Raw genomic sequence first — 9,808 nt, forward strand, 5'->3', positions numbered from 1 at the left:
TTGTTTTGTATTTGTTTTATCCAATTGTCTCACTCACCATTTATTATCTTTCTTTTTTTTTAATCCTTCCTGCAGGGCCTGAGTGCTCCAGAAACTTCACCTCCAACAGCGGCGTCATAAAGTCACCCGGCTTCCCGGAGAAGTATCCCAACAACTTAGACTGCACTTTCATGATCTTTGCCCCAAAGATGTCAGAAATCATTTTGGAGTTCGAGAGCTTTGAGCTGGAACCCGACACGACGCCGCCGACTGGTGTGTTCTGCCGCTACGACCGGCTCGAAATTTGGGACGGATTCCCAGGAGGTGAGTGGGCATAGCAGGTCCAGATTCAGCCGTGGCTTTTTGTTTTTGTCATGTGCTTTAAAGGGACACTTTCATGTAAAATCAACTTTTTGAGTTTTATATCGTGTTATAATGTTATACTCTCATAAAAAAACATGCCCAAAGCCTTGCTCTGACTCATTCATGCATGTTTGAAAAATCCTGCAGTGTTTTTATGAAGCCATGCTGAGGAGCAAAACGACAGGTGGGGACCAGAAACGCCCCTGGGACATGTCTTTAAGTCAAACTTCTATTTAAACATAAAAACAGAATTTTAATAACAGCTAAAGGTGACATAGATACTTTGTTATGGTATAGTATTTAAATGTATGMCTGAGAAACACATCATATTGCCCCTTTAAAGACCCAAGTTAACAAAAACAGACATGCAATCAAGACACAAGCACGAGCAGAAGCCCCCACCTTTACAAACACACTAAAATTCCCACCCTGAACAGTTCAGTCAGCAAACCTTAACATGGTTAGAAAAGCTGCATGGCTTTTTAACAAATAAAGAAAAAGGCCCCCAGTAGGCTGTGATGAATGAATCAACCCAAGCTTGCTGTGAACATTATCAGAGTGGGGGGATGAATGAGTGCATTATCATGCAGGGCACAACTTCTCTCTTCCTGCCGCACAGCTTGTCTGTCTTCTTACGTATCAAACCTGTTCGCCTGATTACCTGGCCACATACAGAGTACCTTTTGTTCGTGTTAGAGGGGGACGTTTGGGGCAAGGTGAAAAATTACTTCATTTCACAAGAATTCATTTTGAAAAGGAGATGTGTTGGGGTTCTCGGCTCTGTGTGGAACTCGGAGCTTTGCTCGCTGCCTTCTTCTCTAGCTGTGCAGGCGATTTCTATTACGCTCTCTGACAGGCTGTCAGGCTTTTTACTTGTCTTCTTAAATATCCCAGTTACCTGTGTGCGTTTGTGCATCATTCTTCATACCTTCTAGTTATCTGCATGGCTGTCAGGCTGTATGACTTTGTCAGTCACTACTTTCCAAAGTCCTCATCCTATGAAGCCAAACAAACTGCACATGGTTAGAAATTGCTCTGAAGATTTACTGCAATGTTTAAGCAAATATACCTCTAATTTCAGTTCTTGTTTTGCATTTATTCATCCTTTGATGGACCTAGTTTATAAAAATTTGCATCTGTTTTGATAAAAATGGTTTTACTTACCTAGCAAACACTGTAACAATCAGTAAGAATAGAAATTTGTACATAGAGTTTGCAAACATTAGCATTATATCTTTTTTAACTTGAACTGTTAGTTTTTTGCAAAGTACAACCTACCTACATCATGGTTATTTATTMTGCAGAATAAATGGCATTTTGGCATTAAAAGGTTTGTTATTAACTAGAGATTCATAATATTTCAAAAAAAAGATCACTGCAATATCAATTTCACGATGCACTAGGTAAATACATGTCATGTCTCAGCATTTACAACACACAATAACAACAAAGCAAATCAGGGTGTTCCGCTAAATATTTACCATCTTAAACATTTTCATCGTGAGTTAGGGGTAAAGCTTAAAGAATCGTCTTAAACACTGACGATGTTTCAAGATGAGAAGGCGTTTCCTTTATTTTTTTCTTGATTCTACAGGTTAAAGTAAATGTCATCACTATTAAATGCAGAAAGTAGGTGTTCCTTTAACTTGACAACCTTTCTTCACCGTCTCTGCAGTACATCAGGATACTGATGTTCTTAGACTCAAACAGCGTCGCTAGTAAGATGATTAAATCATTGAAGCAGTTCTTGCATCTCATTCACAAAATGTGCATATTTATTTTTGTTYTATTTTTCATTGTGTTGGATTGCTCGATTCTATTTCAGTCTGCTTGCAAGTCTCCTCATTTACCTATCAGGCCTTCCTCCCAGAGGCAGCTCAGACTGCTGTCACATCATACATTTAATCAGTCCAGCAGCCCTAACTACACCGAGCTGTCTCCCTGGGCTTTGAACCGCTCACATGTGTGTGTGTGTGTGTGTGTATGTGTGTGTGTGTATGTGTGTGTGTGCGTGAGTGGGCCTTTGTGAGGCCTCCACTCAGCAGAGTGGTGATAAGTACTCCCAGCCCAGAGCTCTGCGTGAGCTGATGGACAGACAGGCCAAGAACACTGGAGGCCTTGTAGTTGAACGTGTGTGTGTGTGTGTTTGAATGCATGTGTGTGCATTGTGATGAAAAGGGGGGAAGGCAGTGGCTGGAGACTGGTGTGTGTGTTCTTACCACCCATGCCACCAGACCATGCCACATGGCTGCAATTTGTTCATTAGCTATGTAATAAATGTACACACACACACACACACACACACACACACACACACACACAGAGGTAATATTGTTCGAAGTTCTGCCTGATTGGATTGTGAAATAGAGGACCCTCCGGGGAATAGCTTGCAGTCTGCCAGCCACTGTGACCGAGAGAATTTCTTAACAAGGGCTGAGACAAACTCAGAGGAAAGCACGTGCAGTCGGGATTTTTCTGTTCACAACAAGAAATCATGTGAACCGAAACACCACTGGCTGCATAATGTTGTGGATTTGAGAGGATTTTTATTGTTTTTTTTTTTTTCTTGTTAAATTGTGAACGTTTGTCTAGGTGAAAACCTTAAAATCAACAGAAAGGCTTTGCCAAACAGCTGGAAATAATAAATATTCACCCTGGGCCAATAACGAGTGATCATCATCAGCATGGCAGATAAGCTAAGGAGGGTTGCTCCAATAATTACCCAGTGTCTAGGGTAACAGCTTTAAGTAGTTCGAGCTGAGCTTCTCTTTCCAGACTTAGCTCATTAAGGTTTGCATCATGATGTAGTCATCAGTATTATATTATTACCTTTATCTTTGCTGAAAATTAGTATAAAAGAAGTGGACAGTATTCAAAAGGATATATCAATCTGTTTAGCCTTGTTTGGCCTTCACATGGAAACCATCAGTTGGATCCTGAGGAGAAGCTCCATACGTTCATCGAGGCTTATAGCCTCTGGGAGAGTCTGACTGTGGCTCTGTCTGCCACGAGCATACAGATCAACTTACACACTGGCTTTCCTCTGCTTTGATGACGGATGCACACACACACACACACACACACACACACACACATGCATGCCTGCTTCCACCGGTACTCAAGAGCATTACACATTTGTGTGCTCGCTCGCACACATGCACGCACTTTTGCCCCCCATCCTCCACCTGGATTAATTCACCTGCTGCACCTGAGAATGCGAGCGCTGTGATGTCACCTGCGATCCCATCACTTCAAAGGCACCAAAAGCACTTCAGTGCCATCAGTGCAGAGAGCAAACGCACCCTCTCCATTTTTTCCTTTGTCCTGCTGTCTCCTAATAGCGATTCCCCCATGCAGAGGGTCCGCACACGGACAGGGGAGAATTACACAGTGTTTGCCACAATCAGATATTTTTGGGCTTCTGCCCACTGGCACCCACAGCACACACCACAATGTAAATGACAAGCTTTTTTTTRTTCCTCTTCAGTCTTACTGACATGAAAGAAAGTGCCCTGCTGCATGAAATTGAGTGCACTTAAATGTGCCTTATAAGTGTGTGCACGAATGTGTGTGTCTGTGTCCCTTTGTGTGCACGCATTTGAGTGAAAGGTGGCTGAATGTGGTGAAAATATCATGATTATAGTTCTGCTATAGTGGCCCGCTTTTCTAAAGCTTCCAGTAGGGGAAAAAAATATGCTCAAGCAGAGTCTGATGTGAAGCGACAGGGCGATAATACAGCCACCACATTAGAGCATGGTTAGCCATTAAAAGACCCAAATGAGATTATGAGGTCATATGTGAGACGCGGAGCCTACAGACAAAAACAAGTTCTGTGAAAGTAGCTGCGTGCAAGTTCAGTATTCCATCTGCGGTGAGGAAAATCTGAATGSAGAAAGAAAACAAGGCGGGATCAGAAAAAAAAACAGTAAGAAAGTTGGAGAAAAGCTAGCCTGGTTAAAACCAGACCCATGTCCTTCACTTTGCTTCGAACAAGGGTCTGGACTTGCTGCTATATAGAAGCAATTCTTGCTGGAGGCGTGGCCTCTACTAAAGTGTGTGTGTGTTGTCGCTGTGAAGGAGGCTAAGCTAAGAAGCTAACCAGAAATCGCGTGTGCTGTAAACAACCCTACTGAGAGGAGAAATACACCGAGCCGAACGAGACGGCTGCAAAGGAGAGCTGCTGCTTTGCCAGACAAATTTAATTTAATTTCGAAGCCTCATCAACATGGACTGGCTTCATTCACTTCCTCCACTTCCGTATGCTAAACTAACTAGCAGACACTGCGCAGAAAATCAACGTCGTTCAAAACTCCGCCTTCTGTTTATTGATTGGCCCAGGTAAAATAAACTACAAGCAGATTGCGCAGAAAATTAACATACTGTTCTCTGATTGGTTCGGCTAAAAATCTGCCAGCGAAATCCTTGTCTATGGGAGAAGTCCCAGACGGAGCAGTGAAGGGAAACTAGAATTGAGCGGAGCTGCGTAGGAAGGCAAGGGCCAGGCTAGAGAAAAGCATGATAGCATGAATTAATCAATGCCTTGGAGTTTTCCATAGCTGCATTTTTTTTGTAATCCACTGCCAAATAACAAAATAATAACAATAATAGTGCCTTAGCATGGCTCATCATCATAAAACATCCAACTTTAGCATGGCTCATGATCAAAAAATATCTAACTGAGCGTGAAACAGGAGGCCCGAGCCCAGCTCCCTTCTCGGCTCTGTGGAAAGCATTTCCATTGTAAAGTAAGATAAAATAACAGCAGCTCAATGTACTGTGACACACCAAGATGCACTAACCCCATGAGCGTGCTGTTCACAAGATGATGCCTACTGTGAAAATATTCTTCTGCTGTCTTTGAGAGAGAGACAGAGATGGAAATAGTTTGTGTTGTGAGAGAAAGTGAAATTGAAGAGATGCACACTCAGGAGGAGATAGAGGATTTACTGCCGAGATAAAAATGGAATCCATTTTGGCCCTTGGAGCACTCACATTCACATGTAGGGATCTGCTCGGTGCCATTCCTCCGTCAGTCACTTCCTCCCCTCTCAGGTCTGCCTTAACTGTTTCAGCCCTCCAATCACCACTTCATACCGTCTACTTGTTTCTTTCGCTGTCACACCTCGTTCCTGTCTATCCCTTTCCTCCTCTCCCTCTTACTTTTCCTCTCTCCAGGCAGCCAGGCACCCCAACACTGTCTCAGRTCCTGAAACTATGGCAACGGAACGAGAGTGCGAGCGCTCTCTATGATTAATAGATGAGAGATGCAGTGCCAATCGCCTGGGCCCGGGGAGGAGGGACAGATGCACTCAAATAACGCAACACGCAAACACGGTCACGGGGAATGCACACACACACACTCCAACTCGAATCCCTACACCGCCTCCATCATTAGCCGCTTTCCGCTGGTTTGAGGTACAGAAAATTGGAAGAGGTCCAACTCCGGCACTAGACTTAGACACATGCATTATCAGCAGCGTTATGGTTTAAGTGGCACGCAAAGAGGCGACAAGCTTCCCCGAGCCACATGACGCAATTTTCTTTATTTGCTCCGGACAAACAAACTAACCACAGACACGACCGCAGTCACTGTGGCGGATGTGGTTCTAATGAGTCCACACACACACTGAGCCTGTCCCTGTGACTCACAGCTGGTGTCTCCTCCTGTAAAAAAAAAAACACAACAACAGCAGGACAGGAAATAGGACATCGTTTTTCTGACACTGTGGGCTTTGATTTACATTATCGGATCTGTGGAACAGGACTTGACTCTTTTCACGGCCAGTTTTATTATTTATTTTTTTATCCATCCACTCTCTCAGGCCCTCTCTCAAACCCCTGGGTTGCTTTTGGATTATCCCTCCAAATGCATTTGCTCTTTATTCCATTTGAGTAATAACAGGCAAACAAATCATCTGTGATAAAGGTTTTACCACGTCATTGTTGCAGATACTTAGTTTATGAAATAAAGCGAGGGGGAGCGTGATTTCATAATCTGACTTTCAGTTTTGTTTCATTTTGCTCCTCGGCAGTCTTTTCTTTTGTGGTGGGTTGGCGATCACTTTCCAATTCACTTAATTTCTAACAACAAAGTCTTGCCAAGGACCAACAGCCAGCAGACACTCGGTTGCTTGGTTGGTCTCTGCAGCTCAGGGTTATTTTTTATTTGACACAAAGTGCATAAACACACTCAATCAATTATGGTAATGTAATGAGTATGAAGACTTTTAAACACACGAGTGTTTAATTCAATAGATACAACTCTGAGTCATTTCATGGACTTATAAAAGGTGAAGGCTAAGTGGCAGAAAGCAGTTTGTTTTAACAAGACAGAGAAACTTGGAAACTGTAGTAGCATGCGGGTGTTTGTGTTTGTGAAAGAGTGAAAACGAGAAGGATGCTAGGAAGATGAGAACGATCAGTGAACCATGCTGTGGATACTGATGATCGTTAATGCAAATGATCTGAATCATTTGAACGATTCCTTAAAATGAACTATATGAACTGAGTTGCGAAACGTAGAGTCATTCTTGGTTTTATTTTTTTATGTTTTTACTCCTATCTTTATTGTTCCATGATTAGCACCTTCTTCACGTTTTTCAAAGAAAACAGGCAGTTGGGGGAAGTACAGCAGCTCAGGGGTAAAGAGGGAGGGAATTCCAAATGACAAAAAAATGGTTCCGCCCACTTGACACATCTATACGTGATGACGTAATTTGTTCAAAATCAAACCGCCCTATTGAACAGCTCAAAGAAACAATGTCAAGATTTGAATCCCTTCAAAAAGTCATTCATCCAATCTCTAATCATACTGTGTGATGACAAGCCATAACATTATGACCACTGACCAGTAAAAGGAGCAATATTATTAAATGTTCTGTTTAGAAACAAGTTTGACACCTTAACCCACAGCTAAAAATCAAACCCCTCACCATCACAACAGTGAGGGGTTTTGCAAAAACTGGGAATGATTTAAAGATCAAAGCAAAGACTTTGTTTTAATCTATTTTCCAAACTTTCAAGATTTAAATCATAATAGAAGCAAACTCAATACGTGGAAATCCAATAATCTACACAAATCTATTGCTAAGGTCTCAACACTAAACACTCATGAGTATTGATTTCATTTAGACCAATCAGTTTTGTATTTATACTTTATTTTTAATAACACACAAAACAATTCAAAGTACCAAGACACAAGAATCATGTCTGCAAATAAATCAAAAACCACAAACCAGGATTTTAATACCTCTTGGTATTGATTCACAGTCTGAATATATTTTTACTCATTTTTCAGCTGTCAGTATTATGTTGTGTCAAAAAACTCAATTACCTTTTTTTGGCTGGAAGCTGAAACAACTATCCATCCATCTATCTTCTAAAAGGGAAACCCAGACATCCCTCTCATCCCAACACTCTCCAGATTCTCCCAGAGGATCCCAAAGTGTCCCCGATCCTGAGAGGAAGCATGTTCATCCGGTGGGATCTGCTGAGAAAACCTCTGAAAGTCAGGGTTCAGGTGTCATCCTTATCATGCTCAAACCACCTCAGCTGACTCCTTTTGATGAGAAGGAGCAGTGGTTCTATGCTTCACCCAGATGATGGAGCTCCTCACCATACTCCTAAAACTGACCATCCTTTGACAAAAACTTGTTTCAGCCTCTTGTTTTTGTGACTTAAAGCAGATGTTTTCCAACACGAGGCAGGTGGTCATAAGTTCTTAAGCAGTAAGCATTAGTGTATATGAGCCCGTGTAGCAGCTATTTCAAAAGTACAACTTTAAAATGTTCTAGGTTTACTAGAAAGGATGAGGCGAAGAGTGAATAAACTCCTGATTCTAAAGAAAATCCACCAGTACACCATCCACTTTCATCCTCCTAATGTTCTCAGCCCGTTTTCTCAGCAAAAATGATAAAAAAATGAAAGCTATTTATCAAATAATGAGTTCAGCTTCAGAGGGTCTGTGAAATCATAGCCAACTTAAATGAAAGAGATGGAGCAGCAGAAAATTAAGTAGGAAAATGTTTATCCAGAGGGGGAGATGTGTAATGAGTGGAAGGGGGGGTTAGAATATCATCCTGTTTGCTTTTTCGCCTTGGAAATCAAAGCAGAGAAACAAAAAAAAGAGTCAACTGGAAAATTGAAAAAATAAATAAAAAGAAAATAAGCTAAAGTCAGCAAATAAGCCACATAACACCTGTGAAGGACAGTTCCATTACAGTTCAGGCAGTTTCAATTACACTGGCTTGTATATCTAAAACAAACTACACTAAATCACATCTACACACTTCTGATTACTTCTTTTTTTTCATTAGCATGAAGTCAATGTGATTTAAATGGAAGAAATCTAAAGATGTGGAAACTGGAAAATGGGTTAAACATCAATAAATCGTATTCAGATAAAGGAGATTCGTCTGATTTTTTTCTTGCAATCCAAATATTAAAGAAGGAAAAGCCCACACACTGAGGATGCAACATCAATAAAACATGGCTTTTATAAAATATGCATAAATACACACACTGCTGAATGTTGGGTATTGACACTGACTGAATGAGGACCAGTAGTTAACAGCAGTTTGCTGCTCTCGTTGTTTATAATCGAGGGCCAATTCATTTGAACAGCAGCAAAGCCATTTATCAATTATTCAGGCCTGCTGTATTCAGGCAGCTGCATGTGTCCTTAGCTGGCAGAGGTAGAAACAAACTGCCTGTCTCTCTCACACACACACTCTCACACATACACACACATACAGTGTGACAAATTTACATCAGTCACACACAAAGCCGTCCCCGTTGCTATTGTTAGGGGATCGGCGGATCAAACGCTCCACGGAGCATTGCTCCAAATACAAGCATCAACTCGGGTCGCTCTGCTGTGTTCTGCTTCTCCGCGAGGACAACAGGCAGCCTATTGTCACAAAGGTAATCATGCTGTAATGCATGTATCAGTGCCACTGCATGACAATATGTATAAAGTGGTAAAAGCAGGATTAGCCCTTTGAGTTGTGCTGTAACCTCAATGCAACCGTCTGATTTTCAGCAGGTCTTAAAACTGAATGTTTGAAATGCCTTCAGGCTGGTGTTGGAGGAGCAGTGGCCAAACTGTGGACAGATCTTAAACATTTCCCAGCATGTACACTGTCTGCAAAAAAGACATGATCACAGAGGAATATGTAATGTGTGCAGAATACTTCCAGTCATTTTCAGATAAAAACATATGAACTCTTTTTTACTGCCTTCTGTAAAATACCATGTGCTGCTGCTGAAAATCAGCTGACGAGAGGCAGATGTTGCTGTTCGCATTCAGTCCTGATTTGATTCACTAGTTTGTGTTGTGTCTTTCACAAACTTCCCAATCTGCAATCTACATTTAGAGTTTCCAAATCTCTGTTTCCCCAAAGTCTCCATGGGGAGGATTCTTTGAGGAGAGGAGAGGAGAGGAGAGGAGAGGAGAGGAGAGGAGAGG

At 41.8% G+C, this 9,808-nt stretch overlaps 1 protein-coding gene and 1 pseudogene across 4 annotated transcripts in view; one reads left to right on the plus strand and one right to left on the minus strand.

The window, feature by feature from the left end:
• sema6a (sema domain, transmembrane domain (TM), and cytoplasmic domain, (semaphorin) 6A) overlaps positions 1-9,808 on the minus strand; it is a 125,363-nt gene that overhangs the window by 110,968 nt on the left and 4,587 nt on the right. The window lies entirely within an intron of this gene.
• Positions 73-410, plus strand: LOC106513674 (neuropilin-1a pseudogene; annotated as a pseudogene).

The sequence above is a fragment of the Austrofundulus limnaeus genome, unplaced genomic scaffold (genome assembly GCF_001266775.1).
Source record: "Austrofundulus limnaeus strain Quisiro unplaced genomic scaffold, Austrofundulus_limnaeus-1.0 Scaffold14, whole genome shotgun sequence".
Classification (NCBI taxonomy): Eukaryota; Metazoa; Chordata; class Actinopteri; order Cyprinodontiformes; family Rivulidae; genus Austrofundulus; species Austrofundulus limnaeus.